Source organism: Leptodactylus fuscus, chromosome 3 (genome assembly GCF_031893055.1).
Source record: "Leptodactylus fuscus isolate aLepFus1 chromosome 3, aLepFus1.hap2, whole genome shotgun sequence".
NCBI classification, from domain to species: Eukaryota; Metazoa; Chordata; class Amphibia; order Anura; family Leptodactylidae; genus Leptodactylus; species Leptodactylus fuscus.
In genome coordinates, this window is record NC_134267.1 from 144877281 (window position 1) to 144904377 (window position 27097).

Below are 27097 nucleotides of genomic sequence, written 5' to 3' on the forward strand. Positions count from 1 at the left end.
TTGTTAAAGAAGGCCAAGAAGGGAACGTCTCCAGTTAAGGTTCCACCAGTTTCTGAGTCCGGGGAGTATGAGATATCCCGAGTTCTGGATAGCAAATATGTTCGGGGGAAGCTATGGTATCTGGTGGCATGGAAGGGATACGGTCCTGAGGATAATTCTTGGGTCCTGGAGTCGGATGTGTCAGCTCCCAGACTCGTGGAGAAATTCCACAAGGAGTTCCCGAAGAAGGATGCTCCTAGAGAATCCGGAGTCTTCTCCTTGAGGGGAGGATCCTGTTAGGAGTATTTAGGTTCTTTAATTTCTATTTTTCTTACCTGGGGAGTTTTTGGCTGCGCAGTGTCTGGGGTGGCATCCTGGCGCTGCAGGGTTGTCCTGTCGTGAGTATTGGTGCACACCTTCTGACTTGCACGTGCGCACTGATGGTAGGCAGCTTTATCTCCTGGTTGATTAGTCTGTCCTCCCATTTGCACCTGGGAGGAGTGGTCTCTACTCTGTATTTAAACCCATGCCTCCCATGGTTCTTGTTAGGAGTATTTAGGTTCTTTAATTTCTATTTTTCTTACCTGGGGAGTTTTTGGCTGCGCAGTGTCTGGGGTGGCATCCTGGCGCTGCGGTGTTGTCCTGTCGTGAGTATTGGTGCACACCTTCTGACTTGCACGTGCGCACTGATGGTAGGCAGCTTTATCTCCTGGTTGATTAGTCTGTCCTCCCATTTGCACCTGGGAGGAGTGGTCTCTACTCTGTATTTAAACCCATGCCTCCCATGGTTCTGTGCTGAGTGTCGCTTTTACAGAGCTAGGCCTTAGCAGGAGGAGTAGGTGGTGTTCTGGGATAGAGGAAGTTCCGTGGTTGATTTTTGGGAGGTTTGGGTGAACGAGTTGGTTTGTGTGTTTTCCCTTCTGTGTTCACCAATCCTCCCTCTGTGTATAATTGACTGTGTGAGTGAATTGCCTTATCCTTTGATTTCTACTCAGTTTCCCTGTGTTTGTTTCCTAGTGTATGGTTCCTTCCCATATTGGTTTGGGGGAATCCTTTCCCACATGTTTCCTGTGTGCTGCTTGTGTTGTTAGTCAGCGCACACCCTTGTCAGTCCCTGTCAGTAGCAGCTTCACTTGTTCGTTAGGGGTGACCCCTTTAGTCTCCAGTCCCTAGAGATCTTATAGGGCATTCCTTCTCCCACTTCCCTCTAGGCCTACGGAATCAGTGAGAGAGGAGCTGTCGGGGTCAGGCTTAGCCTGAGTACAGCCGACCCACACCCGTGAGGCAGGGACCGGGATAGCTAGTGGGAGTAGTGCAGGGCGAGATTCCCTACTGCTATCCCTTAGCCCCGTTGCAGCTACCTGGACTGACATAACAGTACACTCAGCCGGTAAAAAAAAAAAAAAAAAAAAAAAAGGTTCGTTTGCATTATGACGGACCTGAAACAGTTGTACCAGGCGGTGCAGCAGATTTCCACTGAGATGGAGGGGATCAAGCTACGAATGGATGCCATCCAAGCTTCTGGCGTATCTCAAGTACAGCAGTTGGCTCAACACACAGCCTCTCAGGTGGAGGGCATACAGAGGCAGGTGAGTAGTGCCCCTGTGGGTCGGCCTCTGGAGCCAAAAGTCAGCTTACCTGAACCCTTCCGAGGTAAGAGGTCAGATTTTTTCCGATTTCAAAAGGACTGTCTTTTGTATTTCCGGCTACGGCCGTTTTCCTCCGGATCTGAGGTACAGAGAGTTGGGATTATTATTACTTTATTGAGGGATGATCCCCTCATCTGGGCACATTCGTTACCAGCCGACTCAGCTTGCTTACTAACTGTAGAGGCGTTTTTCTCCACAATGGGGTTACTGTATGACGACCCAGACAGGGTACGCACGGCTGAGTATAACCTACGACGTGTGGTGCAAGGGGATCACGCTATAGAGAAATATTGCACAGAGTTTCGTAGGTGGGCAGCAGAAGTACACTGGAATGACCACGCTCTACTTAGTCAGTTTGAGACAGGGCTCTCGGACCAGGTTAAAGACCATCTAGTTTCTCACCCTGTTCCGGGAGATCTAGATGAGGCCATGCAGCTGGCAATTAGAGTTGGACGGCGCCTCCGGGAGCGTGGAGACAAGAGTCCTGGGGGGCTTAGCCCTCCTCAATTCTCTGTTTTTAGAGAGGACCCGGGGGACCAACCCATGCAGATTGGGGCCACTGTGCGAAGTGCAAGACCCAAGAGTGAAGGGTCCCGCACAGTACGCTGTTTTGTGTGTGGAGGGATGGGACATGTAGCAAGGGTATGCCCCTCCAGAGAATGGTTCGCCAAGGAGAGTAATAACCCCAGGTCTATTGAGGGTAAAGGGAGAAAACCTACTAAGGAGGGAGGTGTGCATATTTCCTGTACTCAGACTGCCGGGTTGACCCTTGAAGGATGGGTAAATGGGCAGAAGTGCCGGATTTTGGTTGATTGTGGTTCGGCAGTCAACCTTATTGACTCAGAGTTTTGTGAGCAATTAAGGGTGAGTCCTTTGGTCTTGGAGTCTCAGATACCGGTGTGGGCTATTGATAAGACCCCTCTACAGCAAGCTGTCATCTCCAAACAGGTGGAGGGTTTGGAGTTTATTGTGGGTGGCCACAGGGAAGAGATTGACTTGTTCTTGTTGTCTAAGTTACCAGCACAAGTAGTTTTGGGGTGGCCCTGGCTGAAGCAGCATAACCCTATTATCAACTGGGAGACCGAGTCAGTAGTTTCTTGGGGGCAGGGGTGTAATGGTCGATGTCTGCCCATGTCCGTTATGTCTTTGTCTATAGACAATTTGCCTCAAGAAATATGTGAGTTCAGGGAGGTCTTTGAGGAAAGGGCAGCCAAGACATTACCACCACATCGCACCTATGATTGCTCGATTAAATTTATACCTAATGCAGTGTTACCCAAGACAAGGTTGTACAATCTCACTATTCCGGAGAGGGAGGCGCTCAAAGAGTATATTGAGGGGAGTCTAGAGGTGGGGCATATTCGCCCATCTAAGTCCCCAGTAGCAGTGGGGTTTTTCTTTGTAAAGAAGAAAGATGGAGGGTTGCGCCCTTGTTTGGATTTTAGGGAGATTAACAAAATCACGGTGCGGAATCCCTATCCCATTCCGTTGATCTCGGATCTATTCAGCCAGATTACGGGAGCCCGCTGGTTTAGTAAAATAGATTTACGTGGGGCGTATAACTTGCTGAGAATCAAGAAGGGGGATGAGTGGAAAACAGCGTTTAACACACCCCTAGGACACTTTGAGAATCTTGTGATGCCTTTCGGTCTAACCAATGCGCCTGCGTTTTTTCAGAATTTTATTAATGATGTACTAAGTACCGTCATAGGGAGGGGGGTTGTGGTCTATCTGGACGATATACTCATTTACACCCCGGATTTGGAGACTCATTGGGAGAGAGTGAGAGAGGTTTTAGATCTCCTGAGGGTTAACCAATTAAGTGCTAAGCTGGAGAAATGTGTGTTCGCGGTCAATAAATTATGTTTCCTTGGCTATATCCTATCGGACAAGGGGTTCGAGATGGACCCTGAGAAGGTCAGGGCAGTCTTGGAGTGGCCGCGACCCGAGAACCTAAAGGCGGTCCAACGGTTCTTGGGGTTCTCCAACTATTATCGCCAGTTTATCAAGGGATTTTCTGAGGTTGTGAAACCTATCTCGGACTTGACTAAGAAGGGGGCTGACTGTGCTAAGTGGTTGCCAGAGGCGCTAGCTGCGTTTGAAGAACTGACGAAGCGATTCTCGTCCGCTCCCATTTTGAGACAGCCGGATGAGAGGTTGGCCTTCCGAGTGGAGGTGGATGCCTCCTCGGTGGGGGTGGGAGCAGTACTTTCTCAGGAGTTCGAGGAGGGTACGCATCCCTGTGCCTTCTTTTCTAAGAAATTCTCTGCCTCTGAACAGAATTATGACATCGGAGATAGGGAACTACTAGCAATAAAACTAGCGTTCGAACATTGGCGTCATTTCCTGGAGGGGGACAGAAGGCCAGTCCAGGTATTTACTGACCACAAGAATTTGATTTATCTTGGGTCGGCGAAGAGATTAAATGCACGGCAGGCCAGATGGGCTCTATTTTTTGCGCGGTTCCATTTTAACGTGACTTATGTGCCGGGTTCAAAGAATGTTAAGGCTGATGCTTTATCCCGGTATATGTCGACTGAGGAGGAACAAGAGGCGCCTGCCACTATTCTTGGGGATGGAGTGGTGGTAGCAGTATTGGGCGCGAAATAGGAGAAGGCCTTGATCGAAGCGCAACACGCTGCACCTTCCAAGATACCTAGAAACAAGCTTTTTGTCCCAACTACTCTCCGACAAAGTCTCCTGAGGGAGTGTCATGAGTCGGTTCTTGCTGGTCACCCGGGGGTTTCAGAGACCATGAGATTGGTGTCTAGGAATTTTTGGTGGCCAGGGTGGAGTAAGGAGGTCTTGCAGTTTGTTCAAAATTGTTCGGTCTGTGCAAGAGCCAAGGCGTCGCATACCCGTCCCCACGGTCTTCTACATCCATTGGAACCTCCTAAGGCACCTTGGACTCATCTGTCTATGGATTTCATCACGGGCCTTCCGGTGTCTAAGGGTTTCACGGTCATTTGGGTAGTCGTTAACCGCTTCACGAAAATGTGCCATTTGATCCCGTTTTCCAGGCTGCCATGTGCCAAGACACTATCTGAGGCGTTTATTAAAGAAATTGTAAGGTTGCATGGTCTTCCTGAGGAGATCGTTTCGGACAGGGGACCGCAATTTGTGGCTAAATTCTGGCGGGCTTTTTGCAGCAGGTTGGGAGTTACACTGTCGTTTTCCTCCGGGTTTCACCCAGAGTCTAACGGACAAACAGAGAGGAAGAATCAGGATGTGGAACAGTTTTTGAGGTGTTTTGTTCGAGAGAACCAGAATAATTGGGCTGCCTTTCTCCCCCTGGCAGAATTTTCCCTAAACAACCATGATTCCAATGCCACAGGTACCACACCTTTTTTTTGCTCCGGTGGTAGACATCCTGTTTTCGGAGTATTTTCTTCCATTTCTTCCCCAGTTCCGGAGGAGGAGCTATTTTCTAAAAAGCTGCAAGGGGTATGGTCCCGTATCCGAGAGAATCTGGTGCGGGCGTCGCACCAGGCTAAGGTCCAGGCGGATCGGAAGAGAGGAGAGTTGCAGTTCTTCCCTGGTGAGATGGTTTGGTTGTCCACCAAGAATATCAGGTTGAAGGTTCCTAGCAAGAAGCTGGGTCCCAGATTTGTGGGTCCTTTTAAGATCATCAAGATGGTAAATGAAGTGGCGGCGCAGCTGCAACTACCTAAAAGGTGGAAGATAAACCGGGTCTTCCATGTCTCCTTGTTAAAGAAGGCCAAGAAGGGAACGTCTCCAGTTAAGGTTCCACCAGTTTCTGAGTCCGGGGAGTATGAGATATCCCGAGTTCTGGATAGCAAATATGTTCGGGGGAAGCTATGGTATCTGGTGGCATGGAAGGGATACGGTCCTGAGGATAATTCTTGGGTCCTGGAGTCGGATGTGTCAGCTCCCAGACTCGTGGAGAAATTCCACAAGGAGTTCCCGAAGAAGGATGCTCCTAGAGAATCCGGAGTCTTCTCCTTGAGGGGAGGATCCTGTTAGGAGTATTTAGGTTCTTTAATTTCTATTTTTCTTACCTGGGGAGTTTTTGGCTGCGCAGTGTCTGGGGTGGCATCCTGGCGCTGCAGGGTTGTCCTGTCGTGAGTATTGGTGCACACCTTCTGACTTGCACGTGCGCACTGATGGTAGGCAGCTTTATCTCCTGGTTGATTAGTCTGTCCTCCCATTTGCACCTGGGAGGAGTGGTCTCTACTCTGTATTTAAACCCATGCCTCCCATGGTTCTTGTTAGGAGTATTTAGGTTCTTTAATTTCTATTTTTCTTACCTGGGGAGTTTTTGGCTGCGCAGTGTCTGGGGTGGCATCCTGGCGCTGCGGTGTTGTCCTGTCGTGAGTATTGGTGCACACCTTCTGACTTGCACGTGCGCACTGATGGTAGGCAGCTTTATCTCCTGGTTGATTAGTCTGTCCTCCCATTTGCACCTGGGAGGAGTGGTCTCTACTCTGTATTTAAACCCATGCCTCCCATGGTTCTGTGCTGAGTGTCGCTTTTACAGAGCTAGGCCTTAGCAGGAGGAGTAGGTGGTGTTCTGGGATAGAGGAAGTTCCGTGGTTGATTTTTGGGAGGTTTGGGTGAACGAGTTGGTTTGTGTGTTTTCCCTTCTGTGTTCACCAATCCTCCCTCTGTGTATAATTGACTGTGTGAGTGAATTGCCTTATCCTTTGATTTCTACTCAGTTTCCCTGTGTTTGTTTCCTAGTGTATGGTTCCTTCCCATATTGGTTTGGGGGAATCCTTTCCCACATGTTTCCTGTGTGCTGCTTGTGTTGTTAGTCAGCGCACACCCTTGTCAGTCCCTGTCAGTAGCAGCTTCACTTGTTCGTTAGGGGTGACCCCTTTAGTCTCCAGTCCCTAGAGATCTTATAGGGCATTCCTTCTCCCACTTCCCTCTAGGCCTACGGAATCAGTGAGAGAGGAGCTGTCGGGGTCAGGCTTAGCCTGAGTACAGCCGACCCACACCCGTGAGGCAGGGACCGGGATAGCTAGTGGGAGTAGTGCAGGGCGAGATTCCCTACTGCTATCCCTTAGCCCCGTTGCAGCTACCTGGACTGACATAACAGTACACTCAGCCGGTAAAAAAAAAAAAAAAAAAGGTTCGTTTGCATTATGACGGACCTGAAACAGTTGTACCAGGCGGTGCAGCAGATTTCCACTGAGATGGAGGGGATCAAGCTACGAATGGATGCCATCCAAGCTTCTGGCGTATCTCAAGTACAGCAGTTGGCTCAACACACAGCCTCTCAGGTGGAGGGCATACAGAGGCAGGTGAGTAGCGCCCCTGTGGGTCGGCCTCTGGAGCCAAAAGTCAGCTTACCTGAACCCTTCCGAGGTAAGAGGTCAGATTTTTTCCGATTTCAAAAGGACTGTCTTTTGTATTTCCGGCTACGGCCGTTTTCCTCCGGATCTGAGGTACAGAGAGTTGGGATTATTATTACTTTATTGAGGGATGATCCCCTCATCTGGGCACATTCGTTACCAGCCGACTCAGCTTGCTTACTAACTGTAGAGGCGTTTTTCTCCACAATGGGGTTACTGTATGACGACCCAGACAGGGTACGCACGGCTGAGTATAACCTACGACATGTGGTGCAAGGGGATCACGCTATAGAGAAATATTGCACAGAGTTTCGTAGGTGGGCAGCAGAAGTACACTGGAATGACCACGCTCTACTTAGTCAGTTTGAGACAGGGCTCTCGGACCAGGTTAAAGACCATCTAGTTTCTCACCCTGTTCCGGGAGATCTAGATGAGGCCATGCAGCTGGCAATTAGAGTTGGACGGCGCCTCCGGGAGCGTGGAGACAAGAGTCCTGGGGGGCTTAGCCCTCCTCAATTCTCTGTTTTTAGAGAGGACCCGGGGGACCAACCCATGCAGATTGGGGCCACTGTGCGAAGTGCAAGACCCAAGAGTGAAGGGTCCCGCACAGTACGCTGTTTTGTGTGTGGAGGGATGGGACATGTAGCAAGGGTATGCCCCTCCAGAGAATGGTTCGCCAAGGAGAGTAATAACCCCAGGTCTATTGAGGGTAAAGGGAGAAAACCTACTAAGGAGGGAGGTGTGCATATTTCCTGTACTCAGACTGCCGGGTTGACCCTTGAAGGATGGGTAAATGGGCAGAAGTGCCGGATTTTGGTTGATTGTGGTTCGGCAGTCAACCTTATTGACTCAGAGTTTTGTGAGCAATTAAGGGTGAGTCCTTTGGTCTTGGAGTCTCAGATACCGGTGTGGGCTATTGATAAGACCCCTCTACAGCAAGCTGTCATCTCCAAACAGGTGGAGGGTTTGGAGTTTATTGTGGGTGGCCACAGGGAAGAGATTGACTTGTTCTTGTTGTCTAAGTTACCAGCACAAGTAGTTTTGGGGTGGCCCTGGCTGAAGCAGCATAACCCTATTATCAACTGGGAGACCGAGTCAGTAGTTTCTTGGGGGCAGGGGTGTAATGGTCGATGTCTGCCCATGTCCGTTATGTCTTTGTCTATAGACAATTTGCCTCAAGAAATATGTGAGTTCAGGGAGGTCTTTGAGGAAAGGGCAGCCAAGACATTACCACCACATCGCACCTATGATTGCTCGATTAAATTTATACCTAATGCAGTGTTACCCAAGACAAGGTTGTACAATCTCACTATTCCGGAGAGGGAGGCGCTCAAAGAGTATATTGAGGGGAGTCTAGAGGTGGGGCATATTCGCCCATCTAAGTCCCCAGTAGCAGTGGGGTTTTTCTTTGTAAAGAAGAAAGATGGAGGGTTGCGCCCTTGTTTGGATTTTAGGGAGATTAACAAAATCACGGTGCGGAATCCCTATCCCATTCCGTTGATCTCGGATCTATTCAGCCAGATTACGGGAGCCCGCTGGTTTAGTAAAATAGATTTACGTGGGGCGTATAACTTGCTGAGAATCAAGAAGGGGGATGAGTGGAAAACAGCGTTTAACACACCCCTAGGACACTTTGAGAATCTTGTGATGCCTTTCGGTCTAACCAATGCGCCTGCGTTTTTTCAGAATTTTATTAATGATGTACTAAGTACCGTCATAGGGAGGGGGGTTGTGGTCTATCTGGACGATATACTCATTTACACCCCGGATTTGGAGACTCATTGGGAGAGAGTGAGAGAGGTTTTAGATCTCCTGAGGGTTAACCAATTAAGTGCTAAGCTGGAGAAATGTGTGTTCGCGGTCAATAAATTATGTTTCCTTGGCTATATCCTATCGGACAAGGGGTTCGAGATGGACCCTGAGAAGGTCAGGGCAGTCTTGGAGTGGCCGCGACCCGAGAACCTAAAGGCGGTCCAACGGTTCTTGGGGTTCTCCAACTATTATCGCCAGTTTATCAAGGGATTTTCTGAGGTTGTGAAACCTATCTCGGACTTGACTAAGAAGGGGGCTGACTGTGCTAAGTGGTTGCCAGAGGCGCTAGCTGCGTTTGAAGAACTGACGAAGCGATTCTCGTCCGCTCCCATTTTGAGACAGCCGGATGAGAGGTTGGCCTTCCGAGTGGAGGTGGATGCCTCCTCGGTGGGGGTGGGAGCAGTACTTTCTCAGGAGTTCGAGGAGGGTACGCATCCCTGTGCCTTCTTTTCTAAGAAATTCTCTGCCTCTGAACGGAATTATGACATCGGAGATAGGGAACTACTAGCAATAAAACTAGCGTTCGAACATTGGCGTCATTTCCTGGAGGGGGACAGAAGGCCAGTCCAGGTATTTACTGACCACAAGAATTTGATTTATCTTGGGTCGGCGAAGAGATTAAATGCACGGCAGGCCAGATGGGCTCTATTTTTTGCGCGGTTCCATTTTAACGTGACTTATGTGCCGGGTTCAAAGAATGTTAAGGCTGATGCTTTATCCCGGTATATGTCGACTGAGGAGGAACAAGAGGCGCCTGCCACTATTCTTGGGGATGGAGTGGTGGTAGCAGTATTGGGCGCGAAATTGGAGAAGGCCTTGATCGAAGCGCAACACGCTGCACCTTCCAAGATACCTAGAAACAAGCTTTTTGTCCCAACTACTCTCCGACAAAGTCTCCTGAGGGAGTGTCATGAGTCGGTTCTTGCTGGTCACCCGGGGGTTTCAGAGACCATGAGATTGGTGTCTAGGAATTTTTGGTGGCCAGGGTGGAGTAAGGAGGTCTTGCAGTTTGTTCAAAATTGTTCGGTCTGTGCAAGAGCCAAGGCGTCGCATACCCGTCCCCACGGTCTTCTACATCCATTGGAACCTCCTAAGGCACCTTGGACTCATCTGTCTATGGATTTCATCACGGGCCTTCCGGTGTCTAAGGGTTTCACGGTCATTTGGGTAGTCGTTAACCGCTTCACGAAAATGTGCCATTTGATCCCGTTTTCCAGGCTGCCATGTGCCAAGACACTATCTGAGGCGTTTATTAAAGAAATTGTAAGGTTGCATGGTCTTCCTGAGGAGATCGTTTCGGACAGGGGACCGCAATTTGTGGCTAAATTCTGGCGGGCTTTTTGCAGCAGGTTGGGAGTTACACTGTCGTTTTCCTCCGGGTTTCACCCAGAGTCTAACGGACAAACAGAGAGGAAGAATCAGGATGTGGAACAGTTTTTGAGGTGTTTTGTTCGAGAGAACCAGAATAATTGGGCTGCCTTTCTCCCCCTGGCAGAATTTTCCCTAAACAACCATGATTCCAATGCCACAGGTACCACACCTTTTTTTTGCTCCGGTGGTAGACATCCTGTTTTCGGAGTATTTTCTTCCATTTCTTCCCCAGTTCCGGAGGAGGAGCTATTTTCTAAAAAGCTGCAAGGGGTATGGTCCCGTATCCGAGAGAATCTGGTGCGGGCGTCGCACCAGGCTAAGGTCCAGGCGGATCGGAAGAGAGGAGAGTTGCAGTTCTTCCCTGGTGAGATGGTTTGGTTGTCCACCAAGAATATCAGGTTGAAGGTTCCTAGCAAGAAGCTGGGTCCCAGATTTGTGGGTCCTTTTAAGATCATCAAGATGGTAAATGAAGTGGCGGCGCAGCTGCAACTACCTAAAAGGTGGAAGATAAACCGGGTCTTCCATGTCTCCTTGTTAAAGAAGGCCAAGAAGGGAATGTCTCCAGTTAAGGTTCCACCAGTTTCTGAGTCCGGGGAGTATGAGATATCCCGAGTTCTGGATAGCAAATATGTTCGGGGGAAGCTATGGTATCTGGTGGCATGGAAGGGATACGGTCCTGAGGATAATTCTTGGGTCCTGGAGTCGGATGTGTCAGCTCCCAGACTCGTGGAGAAATTCCACAAGGAGTTCCCGAAGAAGGATGCTCCTAGAGAATCCGGAGTCTTCTCCTTGAGGGGAGGATCCTGTTAGGAGTATTTAGGTTCTTTAATTTCTATTTTTCTTACCTGGGGAGTTTTTGGCTGCGCAGTGTCTGGGGTGGCATCCTGGCGCTGCAGGGTTGTCCTGTCGTGAGTATTGGTGCACACCTTCTGACTTGCACGTGCGCACTGATGGTAGGCAGCTTTATCTCCTGGTTGATTAGTCTGTCCTCCCATTTGCACCTGGGAGGAGTGGTCTCTACTCTGTATTTAAACCCATGCCTCCCATGGTTCTTGTTAGGAGTATTTAGGTTCTTTAATTTCTATTTTTCTTACCTGGGGAGTTTTTGGCTGCGCAGTGTCTGGGGTGGCATCCTGGCGCTGCGGTGTTGTCCTGTCGTGAGTATTGGTGCACACCTTCTGACTTGCACGTGCGCACTGATGGTAGGCAGCTTTATCTCCTGGTTGATTAGTCTGTCCTCCCATTTGCACCTGGGAGGAGTGGTCTCTACTCTGTATTTAAACCCATGCCTCCCATGGTTCTGTGCTGAGTGTCACTTTTACAGAGCTAGGCCTTAGCAGGAGGAGTAGGTGGTGTTCTGGGATAGAGGAAGTTCCGTGGTTGATTTTTGGGAGGTTTGGGTGAACGAGTTGGTTTGTGTGTTTTCCCTTCTGTGTTCACCAATCCTCCCTCTGTGTATAATTGACTGTGTGAGTGAATTGCCTTATCCTTTGATTTCTACTCAGTTTCCCTGTGTTTGTTTCCTAGTGTATGGTTCCTTCCCATATTGGTTTGGGGGAATCCTTTCCCACATGTTTCCTGTGTGCTGCTTGTGTTGTTAGTCAGCGCACACCCTTGTCAGTCCCTGTCAGTAGCAGCTTCACTTGTTCGTTAGGGGTGACCCCTTTAGTCTCCAGTCCCTAGAGATCTTATAGGGCATTCCTTCTCCCACTTCCCTCTAGGCCTACGGAATCAGTGAGAGAGGAGCTGTCGGGGTCAGGCTTAGCCTGAGTACAGCCGACCCACACCCGTGAGGCAGGGACCGGGATAGCTAGTGGGAGTAGTGCAGGGCGAGATTCCCTACTGCTATCCCTTAGCCCCGTTGCAGCTACCTGGACTGACATAACAGTACACTCAGCCGGTAAAAAAAAAAAAAAAAAAAAAAAGGTTCGTTTGCATTATGACGGACCTGAAACAGTTGTACCAGGCGGTGCAGCAGATTTCCACTGAGATGGAGGGGATCAAGCTACGAATGGATGCCATCCAAGCTTCTGGCGTATCTCAAGTACAGCAGTTGGCTCAACACACAGCCTCTCAGGTGGAGGGCATACAGAGGCAGGTGAGTAGCGCCCCTGTGGGTCGGCCTCTGGAGCCAAAAGTCAGCTTACCTGAACCCTTCCGAGGTAAGAGGTCAGATTTTTTCCGATTTCAAAAGGACTGTCTTTTGTATTTCCGGCTACGGCCGTTTTCCTCCGGATCTGAGGTACAGAGAGTTGGGATTATTATTACTTTATTGAGGGATGATCCCCTCATCTGGGCACATTCGTTACCAGCCGACTCAGCTTGCTTACTAACTGTAGAGGCGTTTTTCTCCACAATGGGGTTACTGTATGACGACCCAGACAGGGTACGCACGGCTGAGTATAACCTACGACATGTGGTGCAAGGGGATCACGCTATAGAGAAATATTGCACAGAGTTTCGTAGGTGGGCAGCAGAAGTACACTGGAATGACCACGCTCTACTTAGTCAGTTTGAGACAGGGCTCTCGGACCAGGTTAAAGACCATCTAGTTTCTCACCCTGTTCCGGGAGATCTAGATGAGGCCATGCAGCTGGCAATTAGAGTTGGACGGCGCCTCCGGGAGCGTGGAGACAAGAGTCCTGGGGGGCTTAGCCCTCCTCAATTCTCTGTTTTTAGAGAGGACCCGGGGGACCAACCCATGCAGATTGGGGCCACTGTGCGAAGTGCAAGACCCAAGAGTGAAGGGTCCCGCACAGTACGCTGTTTTGTGTGTGGAGGGATGGGACATGTAGCAAGGGTATGCCCCTCCAGAGAATGGTTCGCCAAGGAGAGTAATAACCCCAGGTCTATTGAGGGTAAAGGGAGAAAACCTACTAAGGAGGGAGGTGTGCATATTTCCTGTACTCAGACTGCCGGGTTGACCCTTGAAGGATGGGTAAATGGGCAGAAGTGCCGGATTTTGGTTGATTGTGGTTCGGCAGTCAACCTTATTGACTCAGAGTTTTGTGAGCAATTAAGGGTGAGTCCTTTGGTCTTGGAGTCTCAGATACCGGTGTGGGCTATTGATAAGACCCCTCTACAGCAAGCTGTCATCTCCAAACAGGTGGAGGGTTTGGAGTTTATTGTGGGTGGCCACAGGTAAGAGATTGACTTGTTCTTGTTGTCTAAGTTACCAGCACAAGTAGTTTTGGGGTGGCCCTGGCTGAAGCAGCATAACCCTATTATCAACTGGGAGACCGAGTCAGTAGTTTCTTGGGGGCAGGGGTGTAATGGTCGATGTCTGCCCATGTCCGTTATGTCTTTGTCTATAGACAATTTGCCTCAAGAAATATGTGAGTTCAGGGAGGTCTTTGAGGAAAGGGCAGCCAAGACATTACCACCACATCGCACCTATGATTGCTCGATTAAATTTATACCTAATGCAGTGTTACCCAAGACAAGGTTGTACAATCTCACTATTCCGGAGAGGGAGGCGCTCAAAGAGTATATTGAGGGGAGTCTAGAGGTGGGGCATATTCGCCCATCTAAGTCCCCAGTAGCAGTGGGGTTTTTCTTTGTAAAGAAGAAAGATGGAGGGTTGCGCCCTTGTTTGGATTTTAGGGAGATTAACAAAATCACGGTGCGGAATCCCTATCCCATTCCGTTGATCTCGGATCTATTCAGCCAGATTACGGGAGCCCGCTGGTTTAGTAAAATAGATTTACGTGGGGCGTATAACTTGCTGAGAATCAAGAAGGGGGATGAGTGGAAAACAGCGTTTAACACACCCCTAGGACACTTTGAGAATCTTGTGATGCCTTTCGGTCTAACCAATGCGCCTGCGTTTTTTCAGAATTTTATTAATGATGTACTAAGTACCGTCATAGGGAGGGGGGTTGTGGTCTATCTGGACGATATACTCATTTACACCCCGGATTTGGAGACTCATTGGGAGAGAGTGAGAGAGGTTTTAGATCTCCTGAGGGTTAACCAATTAAGTGCTAAGCTGGAGAAATGTGTGTTCGCGGTCAATAAATTATGTTTCCTTGGCTATATCCTATCGGACAAGGGGTTCGAGATGGACCCTGAGAAGGTCAGGGCAGTCTTGGAGTGGCCGCGACCCGAGAACCTAAAGGCGGTCCAACGGTTCTTGGGGTTCTCCAACTATTATCGCCAGTTTATCAAGGGATTTTCTGAGGTTGTGAAACCTATCTCGGACTTGACTAAGAAGGGTGCTGACTGTGCTAAGTGGTTGCCAGAGGCGCTAGCTGCGTTTGAAGAACTGACGAAGCGATTCTCGTCCGCTCCCATTTTGAGACAGCCGGATGAGAGGTTGGCCTTCCGAGTGGAGGTGGATGCCTCCTCGGTGGGGGTGGGAGCAGTACTTTCTCAGGAGTTCGAGGAGGGTACGCATCCCTGTGCCTTCTTTTCTAAGAAATTCTCTGCCTCTGAACGGAATTATGACATCGGAGATAGGGAACTACTAGCAATAAAACTAGCGTTCGAACATTGGCGTCATTTCCTGGAGGGGGACAGAAGGCCAGTCCAGGTATTTACTGACCACAAGAATTTGATTTATCTTGGGTCGGCGAAGAGATTAAATGCACGGCAGGCCAGATGGGCTCTATTTTTTGCGCGGTTCCATTTTAACGTGACTTATGTGCCGGGTTCAAAGAATGTTAAGGCTGATGCTTTATCCCGGTATATGTCGACTGAGGAGGAACAAGAGGCGCCTGCCACTATTCTTGGGGATGGAGTGGTGGTAGCAGTATTGGGCGCGAAATTGGAGAAGGCCTTGATCGAAGCGCAACACGCTGCACCTTCCAAGATACCTAGAAACAAGCTTTTTGTCCCAACTACTCTCCGACAAAGTCTCCTGAGGGAGTGTCATGAGTCGGTTCTTGCTGGTCACCCGGGGGTTTCAGAGACCATGAGATTGGTGTCTAGGAATTTTTGGTGGCCAGGGTGGAGTAAGGAGGTCTTGCAGTTTGTTCAAAATTGTTCGGTCTGTGCAAGAGCCAAGGCGTCGCATACCCGTCCCCACGGTCTTCTACATCCATTGGAACCTCCTAAGGCACCTTGGACTCATCTGTCTATGGATTTCATCACGGGCCTTCCGGTGTCTAAGGGTTTCACGGTCATTTGGGTAGTCGTTAACCGCTTCACGAAAATGTGCCATTTGATCCCGTTTTCCAGGCTGCCATGTGCCAAGACACTATCTGAGGCGTTTATTAAAGAAATTGTAAGGTTACATGGTCTTCCTGAGGAGATCGTTTCGGACAGGGGACCGCAATTTGTGGCTAAATTCTGGCGGGCTTTTTGCAGCAGGTTGGGAGTTACACTGTCGTTTTCCTCCGGGTTTCACCCAGAGTCTAACGGACAAACAGAGAGGAAGAATCAGGATGTGGAACAGTTTTTGAGGTGTTTTGTTCGAGAGAACCAGAATAATTGGGCTGCCTTTCTCCCCCTGGCAGAATTTTCCCTAAACAACCATGATTCCAATGCCACAGGTACCACACCTTTTTTTTGCTCCGGTGGTAGACATCCTGTTTTCGGAGTATTTTCTTCCATTTCTTCCCCAGTTCCGGAGGAGGAGCTATTTTCTAAAAAGCTGCAAGGGGTATGGTCCCGTATCCGAGAGAATCTGGTGCGGGCGTCGCACCAGGCTAAGGTCCAGGCGGATCGGAAGAGAGGAGAGTTGCAGTTCTTCCCTGGTGAGATGGTTTGGTTGTCCACCAAGAATATCAGGTTGAAGGTTCCTAGCAAGAAGCTGGGTCCCAGATTTGTGGGTCCTTTTAAGATCATCAAGATGGTAAATGAAGTGGCGGCGCAGCTGCAACTACCTAAAAGGTGGAAGATAAACCGGGTCTTCCATGTCTCCTTGTTAAAGAAGGCCAAGAAGGGAACGTCTCCAGTTAAGGTTCCACCAGTTTCTGAGTCCGGGGAGTATGAGATATCCCGAGTTCTGGATAGCAAATATGTTCGGGGGAAGCTATGGTATCTGGTGGCATGGAAGGGATACGGTCCTGAGGATAATTCTTGGGTCCTGGAGTCGGATGTGTCAGCTCCCAGACTCGTGGAGAAATTCCACAAGGAGTTCCCGAAGAAGGATGCTCCTAGAGAATCCGGAGTCTTCTCCTTGAGGGGAGGATCCTGTTAGGAGTATTTAGGTTCTTTAATTTCTATTTTTCTTACCTGGGGAGTTTTTGGCTGCGCAGTGTCTGGGGTGGCATCCTGGCGCTGCAGGGTTGTCCTGTCGTGAGTATTGGTGCACACCTTCTGACTTGCACGTGCGCACTGATGGTAGGCAGCTTTATCTCCTGGTTGATTAGTCTGTCCTCCCATTTGCACCTGGGAGGAGTGGTCTCTACTCTGTATTTAAACCCATGCCTCCCATGGTTCTTGTTAGGAGTATTTAGGTTCTTTAATTTCTATTTTTCTTACCTGGGGAGTTTTTGGCTGCGCAGTGTCTGGGGTGGCATCCTGGCGCTGCGGGGTTGTCCTGTCGTGAGTATTGGTGCACACCTTCTGACTTGCACGTGCGCACTGATGGTAGGCAGCTTTATCTCCTGGTTGATTAGTCTGTCCTCCCATTTGCACCTGGGAGGAGTGGTCTCTACTCTGTATTTAAACCCATGCCTCCCATGGTTCTGTGCTGAGTGTCGCTTTTACAGAGCTAGGCCTTAGCAGGAGGAGTAGGTGGTGTTCTGGGATAGAGGAAGTTCCGTGGTTGATTTTTGGGAGGTTTGGGTGAACGAGTTGGTTTGTGTGTTTTCCCTTCTGTGTTCACCAATCCTCCCTCTGTGTATAATTGACTGTGTGAGTGAATTGCCTTATCCTTTGATTTCTACTCAGTTTCCCTGTGTTTGTTTCCTAGTGTATGGTTCCTTCCCATATTGGTTTGGGGGAATCCTTTCCCACATTTTTCCTGTGTGCTGCTTGTGTTGTTAGTCAGCGCACACCCTTGTCAGTCCCTGTCAGTAGCAGCTTCACTTGTTCGTTAGGGGTGACCCCCTTTAGTCTCCAGTCCCTAGAGGTCTTATAGGGCATTCCTTCTCCCACTTCCCTCTAGGCCTACGGAATCAGTGAGAGAGGAGCTGTCGGGGTCAGGCTTAGCCTGAGTACAGCCGACCCACACCCGTGAGGCAGGGACCGGGATAGCTAGTGGGAGTAGTGCAGGGCGAGATTCCCTACTGCTATCCCTTAGCCCCGTTGCCGCTACCTGGACTGACATAACATTAAAGGGGTTGTCCCATAACAAGGATCCTATCTATACTGCTTGTTAATGTGGATTTAAGACTTTTCTTAAATACACTGCTTCAGCAAAACCGCTTTGTTTGTCCACTATCTTAATTTATTCACTTCATTGTTGAGACTGTGTTTCTATGGCCCATGGGATTATCTGCTCAAATGTCAAGTGACATAGCTCCCTGCTCTCAGGGGGGAGGAAGGGGGGTTAAGTGCATGGGAGCGAGCCTGTGTCTGTAGTTGTTCCTGTGTCTACACCGCACATGTGACCTAGCTTCCTACTCTCAGATAAAGGAGGGGGGAAATGAGTGCTGCTTTCTTATATAAAACAGGCTAAATCCTAGTGGGCTAAAGGACACAGAAATGCATGGCTCGTTACAGCACAGATCACTGATTACTCTAGCTATAACTGTAGGAAGCTGCGCACCTGTGTGCCCATCACATGACCATGGACTGTCCATCACATGACCATAGACTGTCCATCACATGACCATGGACTGTCCACTAGAAGCATACAATGAATTACGGCAAGCAGAGATTTAGAATGCTGTGATACAGAAAGTATATTGGAGAACTGTGTAACTTTTCAGTATACAAACAATACATTTATTTGCTACTGAGGTATGAGGGAGCAATAACATGTGCTTTATGTCTGGTCAAAAATATACATTGTTACAAGGTCCCCTATGAAATTATTTACCAGCTAAAGAAACAGTACCTAATAAAATTTCAACTTTGTGGGGGGATGATAGTTTGTAAAATGTAAAAATAAATTGCCCCTGTGAGTGTTTTATTGGCGCTCAGTCATTCTAATGAGCTTTAAGTGTCACTGCATGACAAATCTACAAGGAGTGAAGATAAACAGGATAAATAACACTTACATGAAGAATACATTCCAATATTGAGCCTAGGTATGAGTGCAATAAAAACAAGCATAACATGGATTATTAATAAGCACTTAGCACTCATTATTAGTGACGCATTGCTGATCTCTAATTCATGCACAAAGCAAGTCGGAATGTCACAAAAGCAACTTGCAGGGAAAATGTCACCTCTTTTTTTTAACTAATTAAACATTAGCGAAGTGGCCATGTGGTTTACCCTGTTGTCTTGCAACACTAGCTTTGAATCTGAGAAAAGCGTCTGCATTGCGTTTGCATGCTTGTAATGTATGGCCACTGTAGTCTACACTATGGCCACCTACCTGGAGAAAATACACCATTCCAAACACAGACAGACCCTGAGCTGGTACAGACTAAGCGCCCACAGCCTGGAAATGGAGACAGGACGGCACAGGCAGATGTACAAGTTACAGGAGAACAGACTGCACCAACACTGTGCCCAGGGTGCCCTAGAAGACGAGACCCACTTCCTACTACACTGCACCAAATATTCAGCTGCGAGGGATGTCTACTTCCAAAGACTCTCAGCCCACATCCCAGAATTCACATCTGCAGAAGAGAAGAGGAAACTCTATATCCTACTGGGAGAAGAAGAGGCCACTGTGGAGATCGCTGCCCAATACGTGTCCACCTGCCACCAACTGAGGGGAAGATGAGACCCCATGGACTGTCCTACCCCAAATCCCCCACATACTCACCCACTTCACCCACCCAACCCCCCATGTGTCCACTGTCCACCTGCCACCAAATGAGGAGAACGACGAGACCCCAAAGACTACTATACCTCAAACCAATCATCCTTCCACCCATCCATCCACCCTACTCCGCCCCAACCCCATACCCACCCCATCCCCATTTTGGGGATGATTTCTACTTACAAAAGAGGAGGACCATCATGGGGTCTAATGTGGCCAAAGCTTATGTTAATATATTTATGTAGGCCCTTGAGGAAAAATTTATTTACACATCTACCTTCTGGAATAATGTCTGGTGCTGGCTAAAGTATTTTGATGATATTTTTGTGATTTGGATAGGGACTGAGGATGTTCTGATGGATTTCTATGATGCATTGAACACAGCCATGCCCAATATTGGTTTCACATTAGTCCAATTCAAGGAAGGATATACAATTTTTGCATACTCCAATTTATATGGAAGAGGGAAGTTAGAAATCATGGGCAGCATGGTGGCTCAGTGGTTAGCACTGCAGCCTTGCATACAGCCTTGCAAGGGCAACATCTGCAAGGAGTTTGTATGTTCTCCCCGTGTTTGCGTGGGTTTCCTCTGGGTACTCCGGTTTCCTCCCACACACCAAAGACATACTGATAAGGAATGTAGATTGAGAGCCCTATATGGGACATTGACTGACAATATCTGTAAAGCGCTGCGGAATATGATGACGCTATATAAGTAAGCATCATAAATAAAATCAGAAATTTTTATAAAACCGACAGATCAGAATAATTTTTTGTTATTTCAGAATAACCGTCCTAAAAGGATGATTGAATCATTGCCATGGAGTGGGATACTACAAGTAAAACAGACAGTGAATAATGAATCTAGGGTTAATTCAAGGTTTGATGAGATTTGTGTCAAATTCCAAAATTGGGGGTCCCCGAAATGTATTTGGATAAATTCAAGTGACGGATACTGGAAATAGATAGTCTCTTTCAAAAAAGAGGCAGAAAGTTAAGGAATCTCGTATTCCATTTGTTTCCACATATACTCAATTGAGTGGTACCATTAGAGAAATACTTTATAGACATTTGACTGTGGTCTTGTCCCAGATGGGATGACATTGACTTAAAGTGGTCCATGAGAGGGATGTTGTGGGATTACTGATGTGATCCAAACCTCCTTCTGCCCGATGCAATGGTATATTTAATATATGTTCATCTCGGCCTGTCAGATTTTTTTATATTCTGACATAACAATAACATTCTATATTTGGTCCATTGAACCTAGATAATCACGTACATTATGAACGTATTAACTCACTATAGCTGTGCTTTATGGCAAAGAATAAATGTGGGAATGTGACACACTAAGACATTGCTTAAGGTGATATATGCAATAACATCCTACTAATATTATAAGTGTGAAAGTTTGTGTGTTTGGATGTTTGTGAGTTTGGATGTTTGTTCCTCAATCACGCTAAAACGCCTGGACGGATTTGCGTGCAATTTTCCACAAACATAGTTTTCCCTTAGGATTGAGTCACAGGCTACTTTTGGTGCCACTAAACAACATGGCTTCCTAGCAGGAGACTCACAAAAGCAGGACTCCTAGCCCCAGCTATAGACTCACACACACTGCCTGGCATTTCCTGCCTCAACCTGCCTGCACACTCCTTACTGTCACCTCAGGAGTAGCCCTCACTCTACTCACTCACATTTACATATAGCTTTCCACTATATAACAGAGTATCACTACATACACAATATAACACATCACATTGTCTGTATCACTACATACACAATACAACACATCACATTGTCTGTATCACTACATACACACTCACACATTTCCTGCCTCAACCTGCCTGCACACTCCTTACTGTCACCTCAGGAGTAGCCCTCACTCTACTCACTCACATTTACATATAGCTTTCCACTATATAACACATCACATTGTCTGTATCACTACATACACAATACAACACATCACATTGTCTGTATCACTACATACACAATACAACACATCACATTGTCTGTATCACTACATACACAATACAACACATCACATTGTCTGTATCACTACATACACAATACAACACATCACATTGTCTGTATCACTACATACACAATACAACACATCACATTGTCTGTATCACTACATACACAATACAACACATCACATTGTCTGTATCACTACATACACAATACAACACATCACATTGTCTGTATCACTACATACACAATATAACACATCACATCCCATTTGCTAGCCCACCAACCTTTTTAAAGCACTTTTACAGTTTCACACGTCTGTGTCCGCCCAATTCTCAAATCACTGCAGACGAAGTCGCGGGTAAAAGCTAGTTAGTCATAATTGCATGAACTTGTTCGAAATATTGCTGATCTATGAGCTAGATTGAGTATCAGATAGCTCTACTGTATGTTATCTCTATACATGCCAATACTTTCTGTGCAGTATGCTGATACAAGACTTAGCGGCATCTTGTTGCTAGGAAACAATATATTACGTGCTCGTGCATGCACACTGGATTTTCACGCACTCCAAAGATCGAACACTGGACACATCATGTGGTATTCATATACAAGTATTGCATGCACTGTACTGTGACTGTTTTACACATATATTTGCAGGGTCAACTTTACAGTGCCAAATCTTTCAATTTGTTTTTAGTACTTATTGCAGTAGTGCTTTTAAGTTAAAAAAAAAAAATTGAAGAAAAATTGCCATTGTCACTCCAAAATACCAAGTTGGCTGTGATAAAATGTGTTGAGCTTTGATATGCACTGGCTAGATTATTGTTTCTGTGCTAAATTTCATCTTCTTGATAAGTATTATATGAATTTTTTTTTTGTTTGTTTAAAAAAAAAAAGAGTTAAAAACTGCCATTGTTTCTAAAACAATTTAATTTGAGTGTGATGAAGGGTGATTTTGTAAGTAACCCTTTCACAGTGCTAAATCTCTCTTCTTGTTAAGTATTTTTTGCAATAGAGTTTTTGGTTATAAAAAAAAAACAGAAAATTGCCATTGGCACTTCAAAATTCCAAGCTCACTGTGCTACAATATGTTCAACTCTGAGCAGATCACCATTTCACTGCTAAATCTTATTTTCTTGCTAAGTCAATTTTGCAATAGTGATTTTTGTTAAACAAATACAGAAAAACTGCCATTGTCACTGCAAAAAAACTATTTGACTGTGATGTAGTATGTCCCACTGTAATATCCATACAACTTAGTATAAACATGTCATTTTCTGACAATAGTCATTTTAATACATACCGTAGTTATTGAAAGATAAATGTGCAATGAATGGCATCTTTATCAGAGACACCTGCCCACAATTGGAGCTATATGGAAATTAGACATGGGACCCCAGTGTGTTGCAGAAAATTAAATAAGAAAGTTTTCTGTGGAGCAATTTCAGTGTGAACCTATTGAAGAATCCATAGAATGGAAAAATCAAATGAGTTGAATCATTGAATGAGACATTGTCATTTGTGCTACAATGTAGTTTAGCCAGGACTAGTAATTGAACAATTTGTAACCATGTGGGTGCCCAGATAGAACACGGGCAAGTAAATTTCAACCAAATACAACACTGGTGCTCTAACATGTCTAAATTATCAATTGACAAAGGGCCATTGTCAGCACCAGGTAACCACAGGCAAATGCTGGGCCACAATTTTCTGAGGGGGCCCACTTGGTTGCCAGGCACTGAATTTGGCAGCTGCTGTTTTTTTGTGTTTAAAAAAATAAAAAATAAAAAATAAGCTGTTTCCTGCTAGACCAGGGATAGGGAACCTTTAGCTCTCCAGCTGCTGTGAAACTACAACTCCCATCATGCTCCATTCACTTCCATGGAAGTTCCAAGAACAGCAGAGCAAGTATGCATATTGGGAGTTGTAGTTTTGCAACAGCTGGAAAGCCGTACGTTCCCTACCCCTGTGCTAGACTAACAGCAGCAATTAATGGGCTCTATTTCTATATCAATCCCCATCTCTAGTCACGGCGACCTTCGCTTCCACTTGACCCTCCAGCATAATCACGCAGGTGAGTTAGGGCTAGTTCACACGTGTGCAAAGGGGCGGATTTTGACAGCGGATTTCGCTTCAAAATCCGCCCCTTTACAATGGTGGTCTATGTAGACCGCCGGGCTTTTTTTTCCCGCTAGCGGCGGGCTGCCGCTAGCGGAGAAAAGAAAGGACATGCCCTTTCTTCAGGCGGAAGCCGCGCGGTCTCAGCCGCGCGGCTTCCGCCCCCGGCAGCTCCCTCCTATGTTGGCTCATTCATTTGAGCCGACAGCGGAGGGGAAAGCCGTGACCGCGATGGTCGCGGCAAGCGGGTTTTGACAAGAGAGAGACGCGGCTCACCGCGTCTCTCTCGGTGTCAAAACCCGCGCGGGCAGTTCACGTGTGAACTGACCCTAATACTTTTTTTATGTTTCCTTCTCTCCCCTGGGCCTCAGAAAAGACCACAAATAATAGTTCGTAGGTGATGAACATCCAAAGTCGTAATTTTTACTATATTTGCAAGGAACACTGTAGGGGCCACTATGGGACATTGTACCATGTGAAGGGGCCACTGTAGGACATTACAGTATACTGTGTGGAGGGGCTGCTATGGGACATTATACTCTATGTTGGGGCTGTTATGCGACATTATACTGTATGGAAGGACCTATTTTGCCAAGTTTTATCAAAACAGATTCTTGAAACATTTTTAAAAGCTGGTCAATTAGGATATACCGCAATGTTATTTAAAATAGTATAATGACAAATCAATTATGGTAAAATGATAGTATATAAGTGATATCATAAATTGATTTGAGGAATTGTGTGATATTGCATACACATTTGTAAAAGATGTTAAGATACTGTTGGAGACATCAAGTGGTCCCCATAATAAGAGTATGTTGCAGAGTTCCAAATTAAATAACAGGCCTGGATGATCTCACCCATCCTTTAGCCTGGAGAAGCCACACACACAGCTGATAGTGTATCAAGTGAGTTCTGATTTTAATAGTGCAAAAAGGCAGTTTAAATACAATACAGACAAAAGTAGGTTGGACTATTCTAATGACATAACATTGTAGAGTTTTAACATAAACCTGGCACATGACTATTGGCTAAAGGCCCAATGTATTTTGCATCTCATTATAGCTTTCCAAACTAGGATGGACTTTGTCCTTAAACACAGAAAGTTTCAAAATACTTCATGGCAAGATAGAGAAGATTACATGCTGGTGCCAATCCCAACCTTGAAGATAACGAATAGGCTACATAAACTCTAAGTATATACACTCTACACACTCTAAGTCTATACATCGAGTAAAAGAGATAAGAGATATACAAATAGTCAGCTGCATCTTCAAAAGATGAGATCCTTGAGATAGACAGAGATAAGGATTAATCTACACAGCATTCCTTAACCACCCAAAAATGGCCTCTTGAACTTTAAACAGACATACTCATACACTTTATATGAAAAAGGTATCAAGATGGCTGACAAAATACAAAGATGGAGGACTTAACTCTAACAGATACAAAGATTACTTACAAACATCACCAAGAGCTTATTATCATCTGCTCTGAAACATCAACCATAGAAGTGACCGGTAAAGGCAGAGAACCCCTGGGATACAACACCTTGAAGAGCGTCCTCTACACGAGTACAGAGCTTTTATCTCATCCAGTACCATGGAGTGGCCAGTTCCAAAGCCTCAGATAAGGTAGCCAACACAACCTCCAGAAAATGATAGTAGGCTCCAGCATAATAAACTGGGCGAGAAAGATCTCATACATTTGTTCACATAGCTATGTGAAATAAGCAATATAACTAAGGCCTGGTTCACATTTGCGTTTGGTATTCTGTTCGGGAAGTCTGCTTGGGGATCCCCTGAACAGATTAACGAACGCATTAAAAAACGGTGAGCAATGTCATACAGAGAGAGTACTTCATGAACTACTTTTCTTTACACGTGTGGACACTGCACGGAAAACACACAGACCCCATTATAGTCTATGGGTTCCAGTGCTTACATTGCTCACCGCTTGTCAATGCGCTCGGTATTCCATTCTGGGGGTCCCAGTCCCGGTCCCAGCATAAGTGACCAATTTATCATTCTAGAGGTAAGATTTATTATTGAGTTTACCAGATATCTGGTATTAAAAAGTCGCAAACCTTGTGACAATAATTGTTGCAACTGACATTTTTGCATGAAAGCGGTTTTTTGCATGAAAATATAAAGTGGCATGTGAGAATATAATATAATATAATTTACACCAGTTTATGGACATCTACTCCAGTATCAAGAACTGGCGCTTAAAAAAAAAAAAAAAAAAAAAAAAAAAAAAGGAGATTCATTTAACGTACAAGGAATTCAAATGTTATTCTTATGGCAGATTGTATCATGTGACATTTTTCTGTCAACTGCCAGATTATTACATTAAATTCCCAGGGTACAAATTACTGGAAAATCATCGGATACTTCAAGAAAGCATTTGCCCAAATTTATCAATGTTGTTATTGCCACCAATAATAGGAATACTGCAAAATAGCCTGTCTGCAGCTGTAGTTAGAGGAACAAATTGTAGGCTTTAGTGGCTCTTACCATGGTTACAACTAAGCATCAGTAATTTAGCTCAGGGATCTCTTGGTTTTGACATGCAATGTATTAAAAACAATAATGTTGTCATAAGCCACCTTTTAAATTAGTGAAGTACAGATACCTGCGATGCATGTAGTGCTGCTCTTAAAGGAACACTATGCCTAGAAATGAGGGATAATACTACATAGATGAGAAAGTCACACTGTTTGTCAGGATATCCTACTAATATTATAAATGTGAAAGTATGTGTGTTTGGATGTTTGGATGTGTAGATGTTTGGATGTTTGTTCCTCAATCACGCAAAAACCGCTAAACCGATTTGGCTCAAATTTTTAACAAACATAGTTCCTAGGCAGGATTGAACGATAGGCTACTTTTAGTCACAATTGCAGACATACGTTTTTGCCAGGACCCCCACAAATCCACAACTCATACCACCAGCTCTGCAATCCCACACACTTTTTAGCATATCAAGCCACAAACTCCCTATTGCCCTCTCAGGCCTAGCTCCTAACCCCAGGCAGGGGAGGAGGCCAAGGCCGGGGTTGCGGGGGTGGGTGCAAAGGGGTCAGGGGGGGGAAGGGGGGTTGGAAAGGGGACGCAATGACACCTAGACGGGCGAACAGATTTGACTGAAATTGTGCACATACATACCTTGGGTCCCGGATTTAACGATAGGCTACATGGAATTCCCGTACACCTCCGCAATTCACTCCTGTGACCGGTGCTTTTCACTTTTGAATTCACTGCAGGACCTGGGACGCTGTAGGACCTGGTATGATGTCATCCCAGCCCCATCAGCAGCTCACCTGGATGGGTGCCGCTTCTCTATGTGGGCGGAGCCATCGGCCGGCGTCCACAAGAACATGGCGGCTCTCAGAGGTCCAGAGCGTCCTGAACCAGCGCCCATACTCTGGGGCAGCGAGAAGACCGTACGCTGCCCCGCCTGTGTGGGCTTACCACAGGACCGCAGTGCTCTGCCGCGGCCGGACAGGGGGTCACCTGCGCCGCAGTCTGGAACGCCGGTTCGGCCTGCTCTCCCGTGGCGGCTGCGGCCTCTGGACTCTGCATGTCCGTCGGGGATGTCGCCGATGTCTGCTCAGGGCTATCTACAGTGTCATTCGGCCGCAGGAGAAGGGTTGTGATGACAGGCGAGTTAGGGGACTTTGAGAAGGGAGAGGGGTGGGGTTTTGGGAGTGAGGAGGTTGCCGGTCCAGTGGGGGACGCGGGAATGGGGGGCCTGGGCAGGTAAACTCGGGGGCCCCTGGAAGGGGGACGGGGACAGGGCCGCCACAGTGCCCACAGATGGAATGGGGGCACATTGCTTGCCGTGGGAGGGGGGCCCTCATAGGCACCCCTGTAACATTGGTGCACGGGGAGCCTGGGGTTTGGTGAGGCTGTGGGCACAGGTTGGTGGGGGGAAAGGTGACACAGGGTCTGGGGGGGGGGAAGGGGGTCACTGGGTAGGTAAGACAAGGAAGGGGGCATAGGGTGGTGGGAAAAAGGGGGCATGGGGTGGGTAACATGGGGGAA